This window comes from Gallus gallus, chromosome 1, assembly GCF_016699485.2.
Source record: "Gallus gallus isolate bGalGal1 chromosome 1, bGalGal1.mat.broiler.GRCg7b, whole genome shotgun sequence".
NCBI lineage: Eukaryota > Metazoa > Chordata > Aves > Galliformes > Phasianidae > Gallus > Gallus gallus.
The window spans coordinates 87,662,890-87,678,846 of NC_052532.1; positions in this window are offsets into that span (position 1 = coordinate 87,662,890).

Consider the following 15,957-nt stretch of genomic DNA (forward strand, 5'->3'; position numbering starts at 1 on the left):
AACCGGGCAGGCTGGAAGGCGCAGCCGCACACAGAGAGGGGCGGGGCAGGGCGGGGCGGGGAGGGGCGGGGCGGGAGGAGGGAGGGCGGCTCGGGACTGATTGGCCTCTGCCGTGAGAGGCGCGGCAAGCCGTCCACTGAGGTAGTGAGGCCCGCTAAAGGCAGTTCTGGTTAGGAGAGCGGTCTGGATTCCCTAGCTGCTAGGCGGTGACCCGAGGGCAGTTTTTCCCCTCCCGCCCTTCCTAGGAAATCGGGAGTCGCCCGCGGGAACGGCTGGAGCTTAGAGCTCCGTGGGTGTGTTTTTCACACGAACGTCAGCGCCTGGTTTCACCGTCCCGTTCCTCCAGCTCTGCGCTGGCGGTTCGCAATCCCCCTTCGCAACGCGGGAAGCCGGAGGCGACGCTGGCGCGGGCGGGCTGACGTGGCGGAGATGCCGGCCGTGGTGGCCCGCCGCGGGCTGCCAGCGTCGCCAACAGGGCGCTGTGAGGGCGAGCACCGGGGGCCGTCCGAGTTAAAACACGGAGGGATTTGCGAGCCGTCCTCATAGCAGCCCGTTTGGCAACGCCACTCGGTCAAACGCTGAAAGGACGGAGGCTTCAGTCCTTCCTCCGTTGGGCACGTACTGCTCGGTGCGTCTCGGTTGCTTCTCTGCAAGCAGCCCTCTTGTAATGGGAGAGTTGTCCTCAGAGGTTTGGAGCTATTAATACATAAGTCTGTTTTCAGCCCTGTGTGTTGGTGAAGTGTGAAAACAAAAAATAAATCGGTTGTTGGATATATTTGGGGAACGCGTGCATATGCATGTATATATATATATATATATACATACGTGAATGTTCTAAGAAGTCCCAAAGTTCAATGGAGGATGAGTTAATGAAAGCCAGGGCAGAACCAAAATGCTGTGGGAAACTGTGAATTCCCATCAGTGTCTCATCTTCTGGTATTTTTTAGCTGTGACATGAATGCTGGCTTGGAAAAAGCTTTCGTTATCCCTTTTTAGAGACTTCCTGCATTCTCCTCAAGTCCAGCCCTCTCCAAGTGATTAGTGGACAGACGTCTCTGCCTCGCCTGCTGTGTTTGTTTCATCCAGATAATCATAAAGCACTCAGACATCCCCCAGCATTCCGGTTTAGTAAATAGCCTTCAGCAATGGGAGCCATCTGACTCAGGCAGCAGCATGAAGCAACCGGTCCTGCTCCTGCCAATCTGCCTCAGCTGATTTCTCTGGAGGCCTGGAGAAGCAGGCTCAAGCGGAGCTAGCAGGGAAGGCATGTCTGCTTCGGATGTAGCTCGTGCATCTGTCCCCAGACCAAGTGCTGGGATGCTGAGAGCCACAGTTGTGCACGGGGGACAGCAGCAGTGCTGTAGAGAGCTGCACAGCATGTTGTCTGTGAGAGAACGGGGCGGGGGGGATGCTCTCCTCCTGCTGCAGGGAGGAAAAGGCTACAGCTGCATGCAGCACGAGCCCGTTGCTAAGGCAGCACGCAGCACACCCACGCTGGCCTCGAAGCAAAACAATGCTCATAGGAAATTTCATGGAGCCAGAAGCCTTGTGTGAGAGAGTATGGCTTTGTGTAAAGTGCTGTCTCCTACACTACTGAACTGGGTTTCACAAATCCCCCAGCAATAGCTCCCTGTGCATGCAATTTCTCTGATTCTCTGGAGAAAGCTGTGCCATCTCGCTAGGTATGCATCTGCAATGCTCTCTCTCATGTTCTGTCTTCTGCAGTGCCTCTCCTTGATGAGAATTTCAGTAGATTATGCAGCACAAGGCAGTTCTGAATCTTCGGATTCCTACTGATAGAAATGTTAGGCAGTTCTGCTCCCCTTTCCAAGCTCGATATACATAGCAGATCCTGCTATGACAGAACAGCTGCATGCTTTTAACCACTTCTAACATCTGTGTGACCATCTCCCTCTCCGTTTACCCTGCAGTGCTGTGTGTCCTGTCCTCACCCAGTGCTCTAAAAGCTTGCACAGGAACACTTCTCAAACCTGTGAAGAAGACTGCCCCATCTCTGACTTGCACAGTGGGCCTCAGTGCTCCTCCAGAAGTAGTTTATGCATTTTGAAAACTGCACGAGTGCTTGTCTTCTGAGGCATGGTTTTCCTCTTCAACTTAGGCAGATGTTTTAATATCACTACGAGGCACCGATCTGCCATTTTATACTGGTTTACAGCTCTTTGAGTGCCATTGATCATTTGTTATCCGTGTTCAGCAAGCAAAGCTGCTGCAGGCATGAAGCTCATGCACGAGCCAGTGTACAGGAAGCAGTGACTGCTGTAACTGGCAAGGAAAATTCTCAGGAGTGACATAGAAGCCTGTGTGCCTAAAGCAAAGAGTATCCGTAGATAGATTTGTCAAACCGGCCGAGTGCTGTCTCCCTCAGCAAGAAATGCAGCGAGCTGACCTCCATCTCTGTTCAGAGATTGCTCTGTATCATGACACACAGGGAAACCATCCCTGTCCAGAAGTCACGGTACAACTGTAACACCATAGGTAACACTGTTCTTCTCTTGACACCACAAAGGAGTGCATTGCTACTTCCTGTTTTGATGTGGAATCTGAGGTACGGTGAGGTTCAATGAGCTGACTGAGGTCACACGATCAGCCAGTGGCAGAACTGAGAATAGGCTCTGTGTCCTTTCCTCCAGGCCGAAGATCTAGCTCTCAGATCCATCCTGGGGGCAAAGGCGGGCTACCAAAGCTATACATCACAGCTCTACAGAAAATGACATTTTTAGAACAGGCTCAACCCTGAACTTACTACAGTTACTAAAAAAAAATTAAAAAGCATCAATATTTTTTTCTTATGAGAGATCCTGCTTGGTAAAAATGGAATTTATAAATATTAATGGACCTCTGAGCGTGAGCACATTAAAAATACAATCCAAAAGACTAAAGCCCGAATTAACTTTGAGAAATTGTTGCTGGAGACCTAGCAAAAAAAAAAAAAGCAATGCTGTGAAAATGTGTAAACCTTTTTGCAGTCATTTTTTCATCAATTTCAAAACTGTTTTTAGGGAAATAACGCTTCTTTCACACTTCCCCCTTCCCTGGCTTTTACCCATCGTTCTTACAGCATGTACAAACTATGTGTGGTTCACTTGGTAGAGCAGCTGTTTCACTTGTGGTGGGCTGATGGCAACAGAGCAACTGTCTGCAATGTTATCTGCAGCTGCCCTGCACTTAAATGAGACTCCTGGGGGCGAGGACCAGATTATCAGTGAGCATACGGAAACCATATGCTGTGGCATTTAGGTGGTGAACGTGATCCTCTTTCAGCAGAGGCATTGTGATCCATCCAAGAAAGTTCTGTAACGTTGGATTTCAGGGAATGGTTCAATCGAGCCCAAACTACAATTTTCTACTCTGTCTTCAAGGACTGTTCCAGATACCCCTCCTTTCAGTCAAGATCTGCTCAGAGAGAAGGTCAGTTAGAAAATATTAAAGGAAGCCTGAAGCTTTGTATCTGTTTAGACCTGACTTCCGTTGCAGTGTAAGTCATAATCCCTTCTGATTTCAGAGAGAATTAGGCTCTATGTATCTTCAACTGTCATGGCTCAGCCACCTAAACACACGTACAGACCCAGCTTCAGCAACTGTCATTAGTGTATTGGCAGGTTTTCGAGCATGGAAAATGCACTGTCTTCTACATGACAAGATTAGTCCTCCCTGGAGGCATCTGCCAACCCAGCCCGTCTGCCGTGCAAGTTTTGCAACCTGCAAGTACAGGTCCGAGGCAAAAATAGTGCCAGTGCCTGCTTCAAAACACCCACATCCTTTCCCTCCACCACAGCCAGCAGGAAGAGGGCTTATGCCCGCTCTCGCTCTTCCTCTGCATCACAGCAACTGCAGCCACAGCCACGTCCCCTGAAAGCCGTACCCAGCAGGTGAGAGGCAGCACACCCTGTAGGCCACAGGGAGAGGCACTCACCATGCCTGGCTCTGCAATGTCTGCAGGCTCCTGCCTGCAGTGCAGGCCTCCATCACAGGACATGCTGCCGGCTGGGTCTCACGCTCCATCCTCTCCTTCCTCCCCATCCCTACCCCGATCTGCTGCCGTCTTTCACAAAATCCATAGAAATGTAATTATCGTAGAGATGTCTGCCTGTAGTGATGTTTTTCTTTGGAAATAATTATAATTGGCCGTGGCAGCTAAAAACTTATCGGAGTAGACAGATGACAGACAGCACAATCACATAAGCTTCCCTCTGAGAAAATAAAGCTAAAACCCATTTATCCTCCTAGCTGGGAACAAAGGACTTTACTTTGAAGAGTCAGGCTGTGAAAATATGGAGAAAAGACTGTTATGCTCACAGATTAAATTTGCAGTAGGTAACCAACCACGAGGAATCCATTTGCAGCAGAAAAGTACTGCGGTAATTACAATAATATCACTTCTTTCATCTGAAGAACACCCAATAAGGGACATATCACTCTGTTCAGAGGAAACTACAGGTGTCTCAAGAGGTTAATTAAGTGGCTGGAAGCCATGTGGGCCTGAAGAGTGACTAGATCACAGATAATATTAAAATGTAAGCATATCTTAATCATGTCTGTAAGGGCTGCTTGCACTGGGATCCAAAGCTGGATGAAGTCACTTATTCCTGCAGTAAACCATTAATTGCACTCTCCTAGAGAGCAGAAAAGTATTGATTCCAAGATGTCCCTCCAAGTCACGTTGGCTCCTGGAGCCATCTTTTGCATGACAGCTGACATGCCACCTTGGGAGGACCTTGCGCTTCTTTCAAAGGACTTCAAAACTTGGCCTCTCTTTTGGATGAATGCGTTTCTAATGGCATGTGGACTGGGGGTGGGTGGGAGAACTTCACTCGGTACTAATTTAAAATGTTTAAACAATTCATGACATTCCTGAGATGCTTTTAAGAAAATGAAAATTGAGTGAGGAGAATGGCTGTCCGATGGTACTTACTTATTACTCAGAACATATAAGCAGATGATAACCTCAAATTGACAGAGATATGCCTGGATCTAATGGTATTGCATAGACACAAAGAGAAATACTGCCAGCAGGCAATCAGTTGTATGGAGGAGAGCTGAAAAGGGACAGAGCTGGGGGAGGATGGAAGAGATAAGGCCAGAGAAATACCAAGAACAGAAGAGCATGAAATGTTTTCTATAGTTCTAATTCCCAGGATTACAAAACAAAACAAAACAAAACAAACACACTCTAGCACATTCACTGGCTGACATGCACCACACCACAGTCATGTGGCAACACTATTCCCATCACATGCACTGCTCTGACAAATTCTTCTGTCTGTGGATAAAGTTCTGCTTTGTTTCTATTTTTCTTTTAATTATTCTTGATGGTCTTTTTGGCTCCCAAAAGCTTTGCCTGGTTAGATTTTCCCTTCTAGCTAAAAAAAGAAACTAGGCTGATCTCTTTTGGCAGCTGTGAAATGGCTGCATATTGTCTACGTTTTCTCGATGAGCTTCCATGAAATGAGTTTTAGTTTTCTTTTGACGGATATACCACTTTTAGCACAATGTCCACACAAGATTAGCAAGTGTTCATTTTGGGGGAAGAATTTTTACGTGCGTATAATGTCATGTATGCCATTTCTGTACAGCACTATGAATAGCAAGTAAAGTCACTAGAAGAGGGGAATGGAACTGATTGAGGAATGTTTCCCCAGTGAATGCTCAGTATGACCAGTCATGGTCTGGTTTTTGCTAATCTTAACGCTTCAGTAGATGGCAAACGTCCATGAGATTCAGGTTTTAATTCTTACCATTTCCTGGAGCCAAATTACAATGCTGCACGAAACTGGCCAGACTGCATGTGCTCTAAGAGCAACTCAGCCTGGTATCCTCTAATGACAGTGCCCAGATGCGGATGTCTGGGGAAGAAGCTAAATGTACGTGGTAATTCCTATTTCCTTGCTTACTCAACCTCCAGTCCCTTTCAGCTCTAACTCCCTAAGCTCATGATTTCTGTGTATTTTAGAGCCCACAATGGAGAGAAAGAGAGAGGAGGTGCAGCTTTCAGTGAAGACAAGATATTACGCTGCACAGCACCATGGGTGAATGTGATTGCTCTGTCTTCTTATGTGGTTTTACGTGCATCAGCCTCAGTCTAGCCTGTGCTTCGGGGTAATGCTATTATAAAATCAATGAATGACAAAAATGCTCTGAGATAAAAGGGAGAGGGCCAAAATGAGTAAAAACAGGGTAATGATATACTGTAAGAGCATGATTATAAATACTGACATAAAGAGAGCTGGCATTCTGCCAATTTCTCATCCGATGTCTGATTTAGCCGTGAAGGTCTTTTCAAAAATCATATCCAAGTGTGGGATATCATATCCGTGCATGGGAGCAGAGGAAATCTATTCCCTCTTGAAATTAAAAGCTTTTGTGAGGTTTCTGTGACTGAGCATCTCAAAATCAAATTCAAACGTAAGCATCACCAAACATTAGAACAATTAGCAGGCTATTTTCTTTTCAATTGTTCCATACTGTTGACTTGCCTACTTGGTGTCATCCTTTAGTACTGGTAGGAGTCAGTAGTGACTAATGGGCAGTCACAGACATTGGCCTTATAGGATGCAACTGGGCCACCAGCTGAAGCTGCTTTAACTTTCTCTTTGTTCCCAAGGGATGGCTGGGCCAACCTTGTGTGTATGTGTCGATCAGTTTAAGCCAGCAGCAAACTGAAGTCCTAGGATTGTAGGCAGAACCCATGAGACCTTGCCACCTGCAGCCTTGTGGGTCTACCTGAGAGCCAGGAGCTCCACAGGAAGACAGCCAGGCCTGGGGGCTGATGCCATGGATGCAGGCAGGACTCCAGCTGAACATTAGCTTAAAGTCTGTGACAGGTAGCTTCAAATAAAGCACCTAAAATAAAGCACTTTAGTCTCATCATGTGGGAGTTTTCCAAATTGCATTTGGTTACACGGGAGTATTTCCAATCAGCTCCTTGTCATTGATCTTTGCTTTGGAGTGAGGATAATAAGAAAGTGAAGACAAAGTTATTTCCTGGATTATATGCGGCCACTTTAAATACAGGTTATGCCTCTCCTTAAGAAGCAGGTCTCCAATGGATGCTTTTCCAGCTAAATCTGATTTAAAGATGCCTGCTTTTAAACCTGTCCTACCTGAAGTGATAATTGCGAGATTTTCCCTTTGAAATCAAACCTGAACTTGCGACCTGAAAAAAGAAACTATCCAACAGAAACTCCACTACAATTCTCACTGCCACACCAAAAAAAAAAAAAAAAAAAAAAAAAAGAAAAAGAAAAAGAAAAAGAAAAAGAAAAGAAAAAGAAAAAGAAAAAGAAAAAGAAAAAGAAAAAGAAAAAGAAAAAGAAAAAGAAAAAGAAAAAGAAAAAGAAAACCTGTGAGACAGCTTTTGTTTTCAGTCACTATTGCCTGTAAAAATGCTAGACACACAATACCGAAGAATGAAATCTTCTTTACCTACTGGTTAACAGCAGACAAAGACAGCTAACGTCCAAAGAGGAACATAGGAAAAAAAGGCAAGAGGGAAAAAAAATAGTGCCCCGGAAAGGGTTACAGAATGATTTTCCCCCTTTCCCCCCCTCAATTAGTAGCCAAACAATGGCAATTTGATCCCTTTGTAGCTGTTACAATTAGGGTCTTGCTTAGGCTTTTCCAACAGTTTACACTGTTCTTAACTGTCCCTGTGGCTACAGCAGATGCTGCAATATCTCCCTGCATAACAGCTCGAACAGCTCTAACTACTCAGAGACCAAAAGTGCTACCAACAAATGAGGTTTATCTGAAAAACAGCATTATTTCAATAAATTTAACAAACTTCGCCCTCCTCCCCCCTCCCCCCTTTTCTGTTTATTATTTCCTTGACTTGTGTTGACTCCCTCCCCTTCTTTCTGTTCTCATCATTTCCTTTGATTTCTTCTTGTGGCTCCTAGACAGCAAAGGTAGTTCTGGTAAACATAAGCTTTGTTGTGTGTGTCGGGGGGGGGGAGAGGGGGAGGGTGGCTGTGATAAGATTTCACACATACACTGGGGGGATGTACAGTGATATATGTTAAAGCTGTAGCAAACTAATTTCATAGCAATCCGCTCTCCCCACCCTTGTTGCCTCTTTATCCTTCTTCCTTTATGCAATTTGTTCCTCTTTTTTTTTTTCCCCAGTGAATTGTGTTTCCCTCTTGCTTTTTACTCTCATAGCAAATATACACGCTCCAGTGTGTTTGCTTCCTTGCTAACTTCCTCTGCAGTGCTTGCTACCTTCCATACATTTGCATCACAGAAACAGACTTATTCACATCTGATGACTTTTCCCATGCTGCACCTTCCCTGTTTCTTCGGTGAGACTGCTTTCTCTACATCTGTGTGTCCAACTGTTCCTCCTGCTGACCACCTCCTATCCTCCAAGTCCATCCTCCATGAGAGTGATTATGACCAGCATGTCCTTAACACTGTCTTTCTTCACATATCCGGCACAGTTTCACATGCCCATGTGGTCTCTCTTCTGTTTTACGCTTCCTCTAAAACAGTGGCTCTGGATGTGCAGTATGTTTCTTAGGGCTTGCCACTGAGAGCAGCGACCTTTTCCTGAAGCAGCTTTTCATAAACACCCATGGTTACTTTGTGACACAGTGATGCCTACATCTAAGCAACATGACTCCAAGAACTGGGGAAGAGGAAGGTGCAGTTCAGTAATATGGGTGGTACAACAGCCCTGCCTGGTCATCTGGTGGGAATGGAGTTCAGAGAGAAGCTTCAACACCGTTGAATCCTGAGTGTCCTGGTAAGTATACTTCCAAACAGTCACCCAGAATAGCAGTTGTCACTTGAAAAACATGACACATTTTAACCCTCTTGGTTGTTTTAGCCATATCCATAGGGCCTGGAACATTATCACTGCCCAGTTTATAAAAGGGAGGTCAGTGCTAGAATTAGCCCTAAACTGAGTCCACTGCTACACTACTTCTGAGAAGATGGTCCTGAATGAAAGGGTACCCTGAGCACTGACAGCTGTATTCCAGCACAGGGTGAAAAGCACCAAGAAGTGACTTCCAGTACTATCCTGAGCGGCCACTGAAAACAGAAGCCTTCTTGTCCGGCTTTTGTTCTCAAATAGCCAATAAGAACTGATAAGCGCTGGCACCATTGTCTGTAATAAATGTGTTTTCAACCAGTAGAAGACTGGTGTGTTGTAAACAATTATTGCACAGAGTAAAGCATAATCGATCACAGAAGTACAAGACAGGATACTTTACCAATGCGTGGCTTAAAGATCAAGATCTATATTATGAAGCCAGCACGCTTAAAACAGTGAAAAGGAGGTATCATGGAACGAAATATAAAATAGAGTATAGTAAAATGACTGCATAGACCTTTATCATTGTTGCGTTTTTACTGTCACAGCAAAGTTCCATCTTTTGCTTGTCAGAAGGTCCCTCATAAGTCACTCTGATACACTGGTATTCAGAATTTCAAAGAACTAAAACACATATGCTATGTTTCTTTCCAGACTCATTCTGTTGGTGTGCCCCAAGCAATCTTTCTGTATGCTATAGGTTCTCTTCATCGCTATGCTCTTCAAGTTTTGTAGTGGGGTCACTGCTAAAATCACAAATAGCAAGTTCAGATGTTCAGAGAGAGGGCCATAGGATAAAAGCCCGGGGTTATCATCTCATTCTGAAGGCTTAATTGTAAGGCCTTATCTCCTCTCATTTCTTTTTGCATGCCTGGACAGAACATTGTTTTTCACAAACAAAATGTTCCCTCCTCCTAGCCAAAACTTATGCTTGATACAGGTCAAGTTAAGCTGCTCTGAAACACTACATATCCTTACAGCACTTCAAGATGCAGGTAAGAATTAAGTTTCTCTGCAGGTGGTTCATGTATGAGGGCTTTTGAAAGCCACAACACAGCAATGTCTCCTCTAGACAAAGAAACAAACAGATCCATCCAGAGTTTTGGAGTGCTTTTAGTACAAAGGTTACATTGTTGGAAGGGAGAGGCAGTAAAGGCCCCAGAATAAAACAGGTAATATAGGAAAAGTAATCCTGACTCAGAAGACTGGGTAGCCTGGACCCAAGAACAAGTCAAGAGATAAGTCTGCTAGATGATTTGAATTTTGGTAGCTTGTGTGGTTTTTTCTGTTCTCTCCTTTTTGTTTGATTCATTCTGGGCACAGAAGTTACTACCTGGCTTCATGAGGCCCTGAAATCTGATGAGCTGCTTTTACTCAGAGGGCACCAAGCACCGTGGTGCTCACCTTCCTGCTGTGTGTAGTTGTCTTTGTGGAGAAGCTAAGGTATGTATGACAGGAAAGCTGGGTCATGCTTCCGATCTCGATACCCACACTGAAATGATGTCAGCAGGCCTCCCAGCAGTGGCTGCTCATATATGACACCCTTAAAGAGACATATCAGTTAGTTTCCCTCCAGGTTAGCAGAAGCTCAGACACATTAATGGCCTCAGTTACATTTAGGTCATGTCAAACTTTGCAACCACATAAGGAGTGGCTGTCAAAACTTGGGACAAACCACTAATGTTGCAAAAGCTTCAGAGTTACACTGGAAGCTTTTCTCAGCAAAGATTTGTTAGCATGACAATGCAAAAGAGTGTTCAAAGCCACTCCCTTCCATACCACTATTTAAAACACTAAAATCACACAATTTCAGTGAAACTGGAACAGTGTAACACAAGTAGAAAATTCTTGGTTGCTAAGCACAGGATAGGACCTGGGCCTGCCTTGCTATCTTACACTGAGGTTAATGGGAAATTGTTTTATGTCCACCGTGCGTTTGGTTCATGCCTACTATAAGGGAAGACTCTAAAGGCTGGCAGAAGATTTTCTAGCTATAAAGTACTAAATATTTAAGTATTTGAAAGGAATCATTATCTATGCACTAAGTGGGATGAGAGATCAAGGATCAACTAGAAGAAATAAAGGGGATGTACTAAGTCAAAGTATATTTTCTATATGTAAGCTACAATAATACAGAAGAGCTTGTCAATTAAAGTTTGTTTGTTCTATTAGTTTGAATTTGTTATCTGTACATCAACAGAGAGAAAATCTGACTTTCAATTGTGTATCTTTTCTAGCAGTTACCTGCAATCCTGTTGTTCAGTCAAGATTTCACAAGCCCATACTTAGTGTTAAGAACATTCTCAGCAATGCAGAAATGTAGAGTACTGGAGTACTTCTAGCAATAAAACTCTCCAGATCTGCTAAACCTGAGGCCCATCCTGCTGCCCTAAGTGCAAACTCATTTCCGATCAATAGTTTTTATTCTTTATTGCCAACATGGGTACAGCTTGTTGATAAACAAGCTGATGATAAACTCCAGGCATGTTTTACTTGAGCACATATAATGAACATCCCATGAAAGCTGAAATGAAATAGCTACTAGGCAAACTAGTACAGAATTAGTGAATCACACCCTTAATAATGCACAGTTTGCACTGCTTTTCCTGTTGATAGCATTTGTCAAACTCGGCAGAAATTACCCTTGTGATCATACTTGTGCCCTTCCTATAACAAAGGAAACGATGACCAGCAGATGCTGTAAAACCTCTCGAGACCTTCTGCATTTTTTTGGCACTAGTTTCCTGCAAAATGTCGCAATCAGCCTATCTTTTCCTCTGACTAATTGTTTTTATTCTTTGCAAATTGACTCTTTGAAAGGAGGTAAAAGGCTCATGGGCCGATAGAAGGATAGAGAAAACTCTCACAAGCCTTACCAGAACCCCCCTCCCAAAATGGGGTGACAAACCTCAGTCCAAAAACTAGAGCAGAAATGGGAAAGTTTTGGTCCACAGGACGCCCACAATCTGCAGCTTAATTCTTCCTGTTACTACTGAATAACACCGAGGTGCAGTTTGAACTGTTGTCATCTTTTGAAAGCCGCGGAAGCAGGAAAGCATTTTGAATGAACGACTACAGTTACTGAGTCATAAGAGAAGTACTGTTGAAACTTATTCTGCACTTCTGACCACCTTTGTCAATTTTTGCAGCAGACAGAAAAGACGCGTGAGTGACAAGCACGTCTCAGCCATGTCTTAGATGGAGTCTTAGATGGAGTATGGAAGTACACTCACTCTTATTTACCCCAGACTAGCATTACTCACATTGTTCTCAACAGTGAAAAGCTTCAAACCCTGCTTAGGCCTGTGTTTCCTGAAAATTGTTTCCAGAAGGGCAGGGCTGTTAGCAGGTGTGTGCGTGAAAGTCAGACGTCTCCAGCAACACCGAGATCTGGCACTAACTAGTATTTAGAAAGTAACCATAGTAATGGTGTTTGCATAAGAGAGGACAGAAATGCACAGAGAGGAGGAAGCGACAGACAAAAATACCTTTTGCAACCTCACGTCCTCTTGTGGAAATCCCCCACCTATGTGGAGCATTTGTAATGAAAAGCTGGCACTCGTTGCCCGTTTACTCAAGCTCACAGGCACTGAAGTCATAGGGCAGGCTTTTTTTTTATTTCACATTTTGATTCGAGCCAGTGCCAGAGAACACCCATCCGTTTGGAAAGAACCTGAATGCGTCAGCAGGTATGGGCAGGGTATCCACAGTCTTGTTTTCATGCTGTCAGAGTCTACTGCTAGTTCCACAAAACGACAGGTGGGAGGATGCACGCCACATGCGCACACGCACGTGCAGCTGCATTGTGGAGGCACACTGCAGCACTGACATTCAGGGAGCGGGAGAAGAGCCAGCATGAAAAGAAACAGCACCACACTAATTTCTTCTCTTTTAATTAACATTTGGCGAGTTTGGAGAGAAGCCCAGGCTGCAAAATTTGGATGCAGAATTCAAAGAGCTCCGAAACTGGAAATGTTCGCATACAGGCTCCTTATTTTTGCCTCGTCCTGTTTATAGGTCATGCAGAGACTACTTAATTGCTCATACTGTAACTCACAATTAGTGACAGTTCTTCACTGTATGTCAGCTTGCAGCAGAGCTACGCTCCTAAAAACGCGTGGCAATGTTTAATAGCAAGCGGATATTTACTTCTCTTTTCAAGGATTTTTCCCTGAGACCCCTCTATTTCATGAGGAGCAAAAGCTGTTAATGTCATCAGCAGAAGGAAACGGTGATACTTTAATCAGATCTGGGAGTTGTTTGTAAAAGGAAGTAGTTTCTCAAATTCATGTGAACTTCAACTTCCCTGCACAGCTCTCATCGACACAAGTTCAAGGAACTACCTCATGTCTCATTACTGATGTACTGAATTCTTGGCATAGGATTGAATAGCCACTATTAAACGCTTGCAATGTGTTAAGTCACTAACTCCACAGGAGGTTCATTCTCTATCTAAGAATGCGGCTAAGAGGTAAAATTCCAGCTCTCACTTTGCATTCTTTTACCAGCACAAGGTACACTTCTCAGCAAATCACGCTGTCCCGACAGACACAACTTTCAAACATACCCAATGGGCTGTAAACAACACATTCAATATGGTAACAAGCACCAAGGCTACTCTAGTTCCTAGAAGGGCACTTGCATGCCTTGCATTCTAGTCCAGAGATAAGAGAGAACAGGATATAGGACGCACTAAGGACTAAGCCTAACCATACCGTGAGGTTCAGCAGGATTTCAGAACCACAGAGAGCCTAAGAAGTAAAACACTGCTAATGCTCCTTCTGGAGCTCTGGGGAGTAAGTGCAGGAGAGGGAGCTGGATCCAGATGAGCTCTCCTCAGTCACACATTTGTAAGAGCCAAGTCACAGCTCTTGCTAGGGCCATATGTAAGACTGAACTACTGCAGTCCTCATGGCAAGGACAAAAACCACAGTTCCTCTCACCAGATGCATCAAATCAAACTCCTTGTTCCTCCTCCATCTGCACTACTTATGATCTGCCTGGCTTCTAGATGTCGTGTAACAGTGACATGGTGCTTCCATGCTGGTGCATTTCAGAGGATTGAAAACAGTAAAAGGCCTTGGAAGAGGAGAGCTCTATATAGGAGTTCATTCCTATGAGTAGTGCTTCTGCCCCCAGAATTCTTCAGATGAAGTACTATTATAGCACAGTGCAGCTCCATGTGTATCCTGCTGTCTTAAGGACACGTTTGTTTTGTTGGTCTTACTTTCTGGCACTGCATTAGATATGAGCAATGTATGAAATAGCATGACTCAAGTGATTTAGTTTTAGTCCAATTTCTGCTTCTTGAACTCATCCAGCAGATGAATAATCACACAGATAACTGCTTTTTTAGAACAGACGCCTGTGACAGAGACATTTGCTCTCATGCTTTTAAGGAAGGTGGTGTGGCTACTTGCTGGATTAGCAAACTGCTTTTTAGCAATTTAAATGAGCAAATAGCATTCTCTGTCAGATGACAACTGAGGGCAACATATGACCCCTGAGACAACACGGGCATCCTGCTTAGATTAATGCACTTTTAAGGAGCACCATTTAAAATAATGTAGACTGCACAGAATTAGCACATTATTTTAGAATTACTTTGGCATAAAGTAATGGTGGATGGGAAGCTGGACATGAGCCAGCAGTGTGTGCTTGCAGCCCCGAAGGCCAACTGTGTTCTGGGCTGCATTAAAAGAGGAGTGGCCAGGAGGGAGAGGGAGGTGATTGCCCCCTCTACTCAGTTCTTGTGAGGCCCCATCTGGAGTACTGTGTCCACACCTGGGGCCTCCAGTACAGGAAGGATGTGGAGCTCTTGGAATGAGTCCAGAGGAGGGTCACTCAGATGATCAGAGGGCTGGAGCACCTCTCCTATGAGGAAAGGTTGAGGGAACTGGGCTTGTTTAGCTCAGAAGGCTCCAGGGAGACCTCATTGCGGCCTTTCACTATTTGAAGGGAGCGTATAAACAGGAAGGGGGTATGTCTGTTTATGAGGGTGGATAGTGGTAAGACAAGGGGAAATAGTTTTAAACTGAGACAGGAGAGGTTTAGGTTAGGTATTAGGAGGAAGTTTTTCACCCAGAGAGTGGTGATGCACTGGAACAGGTTGCCCAAGGAGGCTGTGGATGCCCCATCCCTGGAGGCGTTCAAGGCCAGGCTGGATGTGGCTCTGGGCAGCCTGGTCTGGTGGTTGGCGACCCTGCACACAGCAGGGAGGTTGAAACTCAATGATCATTGTGGTGCTTTTCAACGCAGGCCATTCCATGATTCTACGATAAAGGAGACTAGCTTTTCTTCTGCAGATTTTTGTATCACATTAATTTTTCTGGCCATGCTTGTCTGACTCATCCCTCAATAGATTCACTTCTAATACTGAAAGAGGTTCAATTCACATAAGGGTAGTGTTCTTTTATTAATTTTGTTGTGTTAACATGAAGAAGAAGGTTTTTTTGGGAAAGTATTTACATAAACAACACAACATTTTCAATCCAAAAACATCAGTGTGCTTTGCAGGCAATACAGAAGGGGGTTGTTTTATCTTAAGTTGAAGTAAATGCACTGCTAAAGTAGATACGCAGAAACAACACCACCTAACAATGTGAACATGAATAATGCTTTTCTAATTTAAACTGAGTGTGGGAGGATATAGGTAGGCAGCAAAAGAAGTTGGAAACTGATTTCCAGTGTGATTCATAGGGATTTGCAACAGTTGCTTGTACAGGTAAATTATAATATTCAGCACTTACATATGGCTTTTCACTTATTAAAACCCGATGGTTTTAAGTCTTACTCTTTTTGACAAATGAAATACTGAAGCACAACAAAGTTATGAAACTGGGTTACTTTATTGACTGTATCTAGTATCTCAACTTTCACATACAAAACAGCTTATCTGTTTTGTTAAACACTGCTCACCTGATGAGTTTCCTCTAAGTGAGAGAACTGGATTGTAAAATGAATGGAATCACCTAAAGAAGTTAGGAGAATAATTTAATATTACTGGAATTGTATCAATTTTGTCCATGGCTTATGAACAATGGTAATCAAGAGGATGTACATATCATAGAATCATAGAATGGCCTGGGTTGAAGAGCACCACAATGATCATCTAGTTGCTATGT